Raw genomic sequence first — 9,382 nt, forward strand, 5'->3', positions numbered from 1 at the left:
TTAGCTTAGCCTTGAGGCTTTTTGGACTGGAAGCAGAGTTAAACAACTACCCTGTCCAGAGGTAAAAATATAATCAGCTCATTATATTCCATTGTTTCACAAACAAAATATCTATGATAATCTCAAATGTATCCAAACACTGTCATGTAGATGCACAGACCACCAAAATATTGTAGTGATAGAAATAATCTTGTTCCACTTAATACTTCATCGACTGGTAACTCTACAGGCCAAAGCTGTACTGAAAAATGACCTGATTCCTCAGCATGGTCTGGGGTCCTAAATCAGCCAATTCCACTTTAATGGATGTAACATAGATGAAACTTCAGGGACAATAATAATAATAATAATAATAATAATACATTTTATTTGTAATGCCCTTTTCATCATCGATCTCAAAGTGGTACAGATTAAAAACAAAAGAAAAAAAGATGAGCTGCTTAAAAAACAAAAAAAACTTCTTAAAGGGGCCAAAATCTTTGCTAAAGAGAAATGTTTTCAGACCTTTTTTAAAACAGTCAGTGGGTTGTGGTGCCTCAAGGTGTCAGGGAGGGCATTCCACAGATGTGGAGCAGCAGCACAGAAGGCTCTATCCCCCATGGTCTTGAGTCTGGTTCTGGGTATGTGGAGGAGGTTTGAGTGAGTGGAGCGGAGGGAGTGTGTTGTGTTTTGTGGGATGATAAGTTCTTTGAGGTGGGGGGGCAGGGGGCCAAGTCCATTAATGCATTGGTGCGTGAGGAGGGAGACCTTGTACTCAATCCTCGTGGAGTCGGAAAGCCAGTGGAATGAGTGGAGAATGGGGGTAATGTGCTCATGTTTCTGCACTCTCATCAGGATCCTAGCTGCAGAGTTTTGGATATACTGAAGCCTCTGGAGACTCTTGGCAGGGATCCCAATGAGAAGTGCGTTACGGTAGTCCGGCCTGGAGGAGAAAAAGGCATGAACCAGCTTTTCAGCGTCTGAGAGGGAGAGAATGGGGCGGAGTTCGGAAATGTTGCGGAGATGGTAGAAGGAGGTCTTGCAGAGGTGATTTATATGAGCTTCAAAGGTGAGTTGGGAGTCCATTTTTACACCAAGATTTGTGACTGTTGATGAAAGGGGGATGTTGGATCCAGAAAGATGCTGGTTATGGATGATGATTTGGTCTGGTGAGGGGTACCAACCAGAATGGCTTCGGTTTTGGAGCTGTTGAGTTGGAGGAAGTTGTGCTCCATCCATACCTTTATCTCCTCCAGACAGGTGGTGAGTTTTGATGGGGATGACTGTGAAGGTGGGGTTGCAGCTGTGGCATTTACATAGAGCTGTGTGTCATCAGCATAGCGGTGGAATGAAACAATCATTGGGTCTTCTCTCCCCTACATTTAGGACATCACACCTAAATGCTGCATGTCCCGTGGCAGAAACATCATCAGTGACTCCCCACACCCCCACCATGGTCTGTTCTGCAGTATTCAGTGCAGGACCACCAGGTTCTGCAACAGCTTTTTCCCCCCAGGTCATCAGACTGCTGAGCTCAAAATGAGCATATTTGCATTTCGGTTAACACCTCAGGTCAATGAATGAGTTCAGATGAGGCAGAGTCTGTTGTCCTGAGCTTGAGTGTGAACAGGTCCAAGGGTGGTAACAGGTGAGGGCCAGGCACCTGAGCACAAACAGGAAACAAACAGTCAGGAAGGCGAGACAAAACACTGACAGGAGTACTGAACACGATGTTCAGGTCCGATCGATAACACGCAGCAAGACAGATGATACGAAGAGTAGTGATTGGAACCCAGGTGCTTATATACTGAGTGAGCAGGTGGGTCTTGATTGATGATTGCATACAGGTGTGTTCAAGAGGCCGAGCCCAACCTGCTGGCCACGCCCTGCAGCAACACAGACACAGACTTGAGCCACAAGGGACAGACAGACAAGAGACAAGACCTTTAATGTCTGAATGATCGTCAAGATGATGAAGTGTGGCTCCACCTCACCTCTGCTTTTTCTGTTTCACATGAACAGGTGTTGATGCATCATGCTCCTCACACTTTAAGTTCTTGTGTCACAGAGAGTAAAAAAGCAGAATTAAATTTCAACAACAAAACACTTGTTAGAGAATAATCAGTGATTGCAACAAATGTTCAACAGTATTAACACAAATACTTCTTCGTATATATATAGTTTGCTCTGACATCTACATTCAAATCATTCAAATCCACGTTGCCTTGAGCGTGTTGAGAGCAGAGAGATGATTTCCATAGAGAGGAGGCTTTGCATGGTCAGCTGATCCTCCAGTGAACTGAGAAGGTTTATAGTCCTGTGAGTTCAACACTGCAGGACTCACATCTGTCAGTCGACACAGCAGAAAGCACGAGCACCATGACTCTCATCACCATCCTCATCTGGACGCTGGCCTGCTGCTGTTTCACAGGTTCATTCTCTCAGCAACATTTCAAACATGATGTGCTGCCTTTTCTCTCATTTCTTTCTGCTGATCAATGAATGATTTGTTTTTGTCTGCAGGATGCAGCGGTCAGGTGACTGTGACTCAGCCTCCAGTAGTGACATCGACTGCAGGATCCACTGTCACTGTCACCTGTAAAGTCAGCAAACCTGTTTACAGAGACAGTGCTGGAGACTTTCTGTTCTGGTATCAACAGAAATCTGGACAGCCTCCAAAGCTCCTAATAAAATTTGCAAGCACACAAGTTTCAGGAACACCAGCTCGGTTTAGTGGCAGTGGAAGCAGCTCCGACTTCACTTTGACCATCAGTGGAGTTCAGACTGAAGATGCAGCAGTTTATTACTGTCAGAGTTACCACAGTGGTGGAGTGTTCACACAGTGATTTGTAGCTGTACAAAAACCTCCCTCAGTCAGACTGCAGAGACACTGAGCTGTTACAGCAGGAACCGACTGCAGCTGCTGAAGAGGAAGAGACTCTGACACAGACCACTGAACACAGAGCTGACAGTAACCTCACCAAGCACAAACTATACAATCACACTCATATATTTGTGTGATTTATATTTTTCCATAGTTTTATTTTTATTCCATGTCAAAAACTGTGAAACTAACATTGTTATGATCACCAACATCTCATATTTATTTTCCACACATTAGTATCATTTGCTTTTCCGTCACTTTCCACTGACACCGTAATCCACAAAACTCTGAATATGTCATTTATTCCTTTGAGCAAACACATTTATCTTTGTCAGAGGTTGTTCATATTTTTGCTGACTGATGCCACTCTCATCTCTGACCATTGAACATGAGACTACAGCCAGTGGCCTCTTAGCTTAGCTTTGTGTGATGACTGGAGTCTTGATAACCATCGAGCCTGGCTCCATCCAAAGGTACAAAAATCAACTGAACATCACCACTAAAGCTCAGAGACGCACATGTTGCATTTTGTTTGTTGAACCTGTACAATCACTGAATTTATGAGGTTTATGTCAAGAAACAGACCCAAACACTGTGACTCAGAGAAAGAGGTGGAAGATGACGAAGAGTTTAATGAGTTTAATGATCTTTCCAACAGAGTAACACAGACAAATGTGAGAGATCCAATCATTTGAGCAGACGGTCAGACCAGGGGGGACAGGTCCAAGAGGGAATCAGCTGAAGTTCTAAAAGCATTTAATTTCTTGCTGCTCTTCATGAGATAAAAGACCAAACACTTCATCAAGTTGTTCATCACTTCAAGCTTTATTAGCACAAACATCAACCATCAACATGACAGTTATGAAGCACACTCACATCCAGCTGCTGAGCTACACACATTTCTCTCTAAGTTGTTGTTGTCCAACACTTTACAGCAGTGTTGTTCTCTGTCACACAAAGCTTTAGTTTCCTCTGCAAACGTTAAAAGTCATATTGATGAGAGCAGCAGGTGTGTTCCTCCTGCTGCCCCCCAACACACACACACAGAGCTCCTGTCGTGGGCTCCAGCCAGCCCCTCTAGGCCTGACACTGGCTCCTGTGGAGGGACTGGGTCTGGCTGTGGCCCTTATGGAGGACCTTGCAGGAGTACAGCTCTCCTTGCATCCAGCGCTCCTTGCTCAGGCTCAGGGTGCTGCTGCTGCTGTAGCGTCCGCTCTTCTCCTCCTCGGAGCTGCTCAGGACCCCCTCTGTCACCTGCGTGCCGTCCACCTCCCAGCTCACCACGGCTCCCTCAGGAGAGTAGCCGCTCAGCAGGCAGGCCAGCGTGGCCGAGCCCCCGGAGAGCTGCTCAGAGGAGGGGGGAAGCAGAGAGACCGAGGGCCTGACCGTGGAGCCAGCTGGAGGGGAGAGCAGAGACACACCAGGAGCAGATTAACTCCCACTGTAGGACACACAGCTGAACACGACACACTGACCACACATGACAGAGGTTAACACGACTGTGGACGAGCTGTGAGTGTAAATATAAAGAAATATTCAGAATAATGATCATGAAATTTAACCTCATGTCTAATTTATAATGTTTGACAGTAAATAATTCATGCCTTCAATGATTTTCTTGTTTTTCAAAATGTAATGTCTGTATCCAGTTACAGACTTTGTCATCTGTCTGTTTCACTTCCTTTTCACCACTTTAAACTAACGAACTGTGAACACAAACTACAGCTGGACTGCATGAACATATAAACTGACTTATTTGTTTTATAAACAGATTTCATTTCATTTTAATAACAGTTTGAATGTAAAAAATAAGAAATTTGGTGTCATTTTTTAGCATTAAACTTTTCCTCAGACCAATTCCACAAGCACATTTTGTCTAAGAAAAAGCCAACTGAAAATAAAATGACAAAATGTAACTTATTTGGCATTTATTTAACCTTAATATTATCAGAAACACAATAATAAAGTGAATCTTTGCACAATGAAAGCCAAATTGCGATTTCAACCAAGTTTGATAAATAACAATAAATATACACATTTCAAACTCCTTAAATAATTTCTTATATAATTAGCTCAATTTATACAATTACTTTTGATCTTTCATGTTGTAGAAATGATAAATCTGTGATACTTACAGTCAATGATGAGTTTGGTTCCTCCACCAAAAGTCCACCACAGTGATACAAACTGATGAAGTGGCCGTACAAAAACCTCCTGCACTGTCAACAAGCATCTATACACTGAAAAAAGTCTCTTATGAAAATAAAATGACATGTTTCTGAATCTGCAAAGCACTTCAAATGGTATGGATTGAAATTATTGTATAAATGAAGGTTATTTCTTTCATTTTTCTTTAGTTTTCTGCACCAGACAGACAAACGACGACAGTCTTCTTGTAATAAAGTCATTTTTTTTCACAGTTTTCGATCAGGTGATACTTGGTTTAATGAACATGATGCTGTTTAATTATGATTTTTTACAAAATCTTGATTAACAGAAGTCAGTTCCATTATTTATCTGCAGTGAACCCTGTCAGTAAATGAAAGGCAGACAAACAGACACATCATACCAACCACAGTGGACACAAACTTCTCCTTAAATCCTCAACTGCACTTGTAATATAAATATTTCCTTGTGTTCCATTAAGATCATAGATGGTGTCAATCCAAACAGTATTTCTCCTGATTTTGTGTCCCACGTTGCCTTGAGCGTGTTGAGAGCAGAGAGATGATTTCCATAGAGAGGAGGCTTTGCATGGTCAGCTGATCCTCCAGTGAACTGAGAAGGTTTATAGTCCTGTGAGTTCAACACTGCAGGACTCACATCTGTCAGTCAACACAGCAGAAAGCACGAGCACCATGACTCTCATCACCATCCTCATCTGGACGCTGGCCTGCTGCTGTTTCACAGGTTCATTCTCTCAGCAACATTTCAAACATGATGTGCTGCCTTTTCTCTCATTTCTTTCTGCTGATCAATGAATGATTTGTTTTTGTCTGCAGGATGCAGCGGTCAGGTGACTGTGACTCAGCCTCCAGTAGTGACATCGACTGCAGGATCCACTGTCACTGTCACCTGTAAAACCAGCAAGCCTGTTTACAGATACAGTAGTGGAGCTGAGGATATGTACTGGTATCAACAGAAATCTGGACAGCCTCCAAAGCTCCTAATACAACTTGTAAGCACACGAAATTCAGGAACACCAGCTCGGTTTAGTGGCAGTGGAAGCAGCTCCGACTTCACTTTGACCATCAGTGGAGTTCAGACTGAAGACGCAGCAGTTTATTACTGTCAGAGTGCACACAGTGGCCCAGTGTTCACACAGTGATTTGTAGCTGTACAAAAACCTCCCTCAGTCAGACTGCAGAGACACTGAGCTGTTACAGCAGGAACCGACTGCAGCTGCTGAAGAGGAAGAGACTCTGACACAGACCACTGAACACAGAGCTGACAGTAACCTCACCAAGCACAAACTACACATTCACACTCATACATTTTTCCAATTTCAAAAACTGGGAAACTATCATCGTTATAACCACCAACCCATGATGTTCATTTCCCATGTACATCAGTATCACTTGCATTTCCATTGTGGAGACAGGTGAGAGCAGTGCACCTGAGCACATAGGAAAATCAGGAGTCAGGATGGCAGAGAAGCAGGTAAGGAAAGAAAGCTGAAATATACTTTGGCGTTTCATCAGGAGTCTCAGTCATTACCACATGGATTAACAGACATTTCAGCAAGTGGAGAGCTGGTGCTCATTTACTGTGGCTGCAGGTGAGTCTTGATTGAATGATTGAGTGCAGCTGCGTTCAGGTGAGGAGGAGGCCGAGCCCAAACTGTCAGCCACACCCTGCAGGGAAACACACTCACACAAGACACTAAAGGGAAAAAGGAGGGGAAACTGTGGATCACCACAGTCTGTTAAATATGAAGCTCCAGCCAGTGGCCTGTTTGTTTAGCTTGGCATTAGTTTAGCTGAGGTAAACAACCATCCTGTCCAGAGGTAAAAATATAAGCACAACAACACCTTTGAAGCTCATTATATTCCATCGTTTCACAAACAAAATATCTATGATAATCACAAATGTATCCAAACACTGTCATGTACATGCACACACCACCAAAATATTCTAATGATAGAAATAATCTTGTTCCACTTACAGTTTTTCTCCATTGCTAAAACACTAAACCCTATCGTCTGAACCAAACGCTCCATTGCCTGAACCCACTGATTGAATCAGTCACTCTTTTGGCAAAACCATAAGCACTTTTCACCTGTTTAGACACAACTTGCCGACACATTTTCATTTTTGTGATGCACCTGTGTTGCATAACGGTGAGCACAGGTGGCAAAAGTCAAACGCAAGCAAAGCACAGGTGTCACTGGTTAAACACAACAACTCAACATTGATCACACTTGTGGCTAACGATGTGAGGGAACATATATAAGGCAGTTCAGAGAGCACTGGTTTGTGAGGCACTACAATGGATAGAAATCTGAGAGGAGGAGTTTGTGTGAGAGGAGGTCGAGGAGATCGAGGTGGTCGAGGTGGTCAGCGAAGACAAAGAACAGTAATATCTGATGAAATCAGAGCAACTGTGATGGACCATGTTCTTGTCCATGGTATCAGCATGAGGGAGGCCGGACAAAGGGTACAACCAAACATCAGTAGATTCACTGTGTCCACCGTAATCCCAAGATTTAGAGAAGAGAACAGGTAATTACCTTTTTTGACATTATAGTATGTAAATGTTGACAGCAATTACTGTATGACTATACTATATACTGTACCACAGTATGCTGTAAGTAAATATATGTTTCAGTACATCACTGTGCCAATGTACTGTAGTATTGTAATGGAGGGTTAGGCTAACTGTTGTAGGCCTAGTATTCCATGTATATTTTTGTAGGTGCATGTTCTCTTTTTGGAGAATTGAAAGACTGTCACATGGGGGTGGGAGGACAGGTATGTTCTCCCCACACAAAGAGACCCTAATTGTCGATATGGTCCGTGAGAACAACACCATTAAACTGCGTGAAATTCAGCAGAAGATCATTGAGGACCATGTAAATTTTGAGGGTATCAGCAGTGTCAGCCTCTCTACTGTTGATCGTGTCCTCAAACGCAACAGACTGCGCATGAAACAGCTGTACAGAGAGCCCTTTGATCGCAACTCAGACAGAGTCAAAGATTCCAGTATGTACAGGTTGGTATATATCCAGACACATTCAATGTTGATTGCTGTAAGTAGTGATTTACTGTAGCGGCCTAAATCACTTTTTCTGTATCACTTACAAAACTGTATCTATTTGTACAGAGAGTTTTTCAACTGGATGCAATGGAAAGACTCCATGAATACATCTACACGGATGAAGCTGGGTTTAATCTCACCAGTAGGAGAAGGAGACGCCGTAGCGTGATTGGCCAACGGGCCATTGTTGGTGTCCCTGGGCAGCGTGTTGGTAATGTCACATTGTGTGCTGCCATCAGCAATCATGGGGTTGTCCACCATCATGCCAACCTGGGGCACTACAACACTCACCAGCTCCCTATTTTCCTCAATCACATGCGAGATGCTCTGTTAGAGCAGCAGGATGAGCATCCCATCTATGTTGTTGTTTGGGACAATGTGAGTTTTCACAGAGCCCTCCAGGTTAGAGAGTGGTTCAATATGAACCAAGGTTTTATCAATCTTTTCCTTCCACCGTACTCCCCTTTCCTGAACCCCATTGAAGTATTCTTCTCCCCCTGGCGGTGGAAGGTATATAAACGCCAACCTTACACCAGGGTAAATCTCGTGCAAGCCATGGAACGAGCCTGAGGTGACACAGGTGTGGAGGCATGCCAAGCCTGGATACGGCATGCCAGGGGCTTTGTTTCCCCTGTTGACAAAATGTGGCCTGTGATGTGGATGAAGTCCTGTGGCCTGACCCAGTACGGAGAAATGATGCTGTGGCTGAGTAATGCACTTCTCATTTCTATATTTTTGTGCTTTTTTTTTTTACATAGGCTTACTGTATACAAGTGCTAAATGTACAAGATTTCTGTTTTTTGTACCTTTTTTTTTTTTTTTTTTTTTTTTTTTTTAAATATGTAAAAGTGCTGAATGCACAGGTTTTTTGTTTTGTTTTGCAGTTTTGAACATGGATTAAACTGTTTTGAGGTGAAAGTTTGGTCTTGCAAGAGGAGTCTGAGGTTTTGTGAATGTAGCTTGAAAGTTGGGTTTTGTGTTCACAGTTGTAGGAATTAGATGACTTGCTAATCTCGGGAATCAGTCTGTGAATTGTAAAAGTCTTTGTGGCCTTTGATCACTAAGGTGAGATGAGCATTCAATAGGGGAACAGGATGAAGGGGGAAGTTTTTAGGGTGCGATCCATTGCAACTGAGAAGTTTATGGTATAGTATTAACCTCAGGGAACAGGATGAGTGAACTCCCCCAAATTGTCATTGTTCTTGAAGGAAAGATTTTATCATTACCAGGTGCATGTGACAACCATTTGTCTTTTTGTTGAA

At 43.1% G+C, this 9,382-nt stretch overlaps 1 pseudogene; it reads right to left on the minus strand.

Annotated features, from left to right (window-relative positions):
- Positions 1-3,940: 3,940 nt before the first annotated feature.
- LOC143331876 (Ig lambda-2 chain C region pseudogene) lies at positions 3,941-8,381 on the minus strand (annotated as a pseudogene).
- Positions 8,382-9,382: the final 1,001 nt, after the last annotated feature.

The sequence above is a fragment of the Chaetodon auriga genome, chromosome 14 (assembly GCF_051107435.1).
Source record: "Chaetodon auriga isolate fChaAug3 chromosome 14, fChaAug3.hap1, whole genome shotgun sequence".
Classification (NCBI taxonomy): Eukaryota; Metazoa; Chordata; class Actinopteri; order Chaetodontiformes; family Chaetodontidae; genus Chaetodon; species Chaetodon auriga.